Source organism: Physella acuta, unplaced genomic scaffold (assembly GCF_028476545.2).
Source record: "Physella acuta isolate Inbredline_101_S28 unplaced genomic scaffold, ASM2847654v3 ptg001132l, whole genome shotgun sequence".
NCBI lineage: Eukaryota > Metazoa > Mollusca > Gastropoda > Physidae > Physella > Physella acuta.
The window spans coordinates 387,334-388,181 of NW_026732649.1; the positions used below are offsets into that span (position 1 = coordinate 387,334).

The 848-nt window shown below is 29.6% G+C and overlaps 1 pseudogene; it reads right to left on the reverse strand.

Moving 5' to 3' along the window:
• LOC131956192 (uncharacterized) lies at window positions 1–130 on the reverse strand (annotated as a pseudogene).
• Between the last annotated feature and the right edge of the window lie 718 nt (window positions 131–848).

Sequence of the window (848 nt, forward strand, 5' to 3'; positions counted from 1 at the left end):
GTAGATTAGATCGCCTCTCGACCCTGGCAGCCTAACCCTTAAAAAGGACTGACGTAACAAATGACTAAGATTTATGTTGATCCAAGACAAATACTACACTTTGATCTTAGCCAAAAGGCCGAGAAGCGACAGAATAGAAATATTAAACATAACGATTGAGAACATATTGAAAACATAAAGTTAAGTCTTGCATGTCTACAAAAATTAACACAATGATTTCTAAGGTTTTTATACTTTCTTTATTTCATTCAAAATTAAATAAGAAAAACAAAACTTGTAAAATGTATACAAAAATGTTCTGAAAAAACACATTTTAAACACACTTATAAATTTGTAGTATTTAAAATCGAGTTTATAATCAAGCTTATTCAATTATTACTATTTTGATAAGTTCAAACACAATTATGCCCCTTGTATAATTACTTGCATTGAAAGGAATGATATCAACTGTCGATTTATTTTTTTTAATATTAAGATTCAGGCTCTTTATAATTAACGACAACAAAACTTCTTTGTTTTATCTTAATTTTCGACGGCAGCATTATTTTTTGAAAGCAATTAAATACATTGTCTTGAAATAACCAATACACATTCCAAACAAATTAAAACACATTTTATCTTGCGGTTTACACATGAAACAAAACTGTGTGGAAAAATACCTTGCTCAGCTACATTCATAATAAAAAAAACCTTGCTAAGCTAATGTCATAATGAAAAATGTAAAAGTTAACTCGAATGTCATCTTTTCTTTACACTGACTCAATCTGTGGGTAAGTCACCGGGTATAACCTCACACTTTAACACAACCAACTAAAGCAACTAACTGGCCCTAACTTCACTTAACTGAA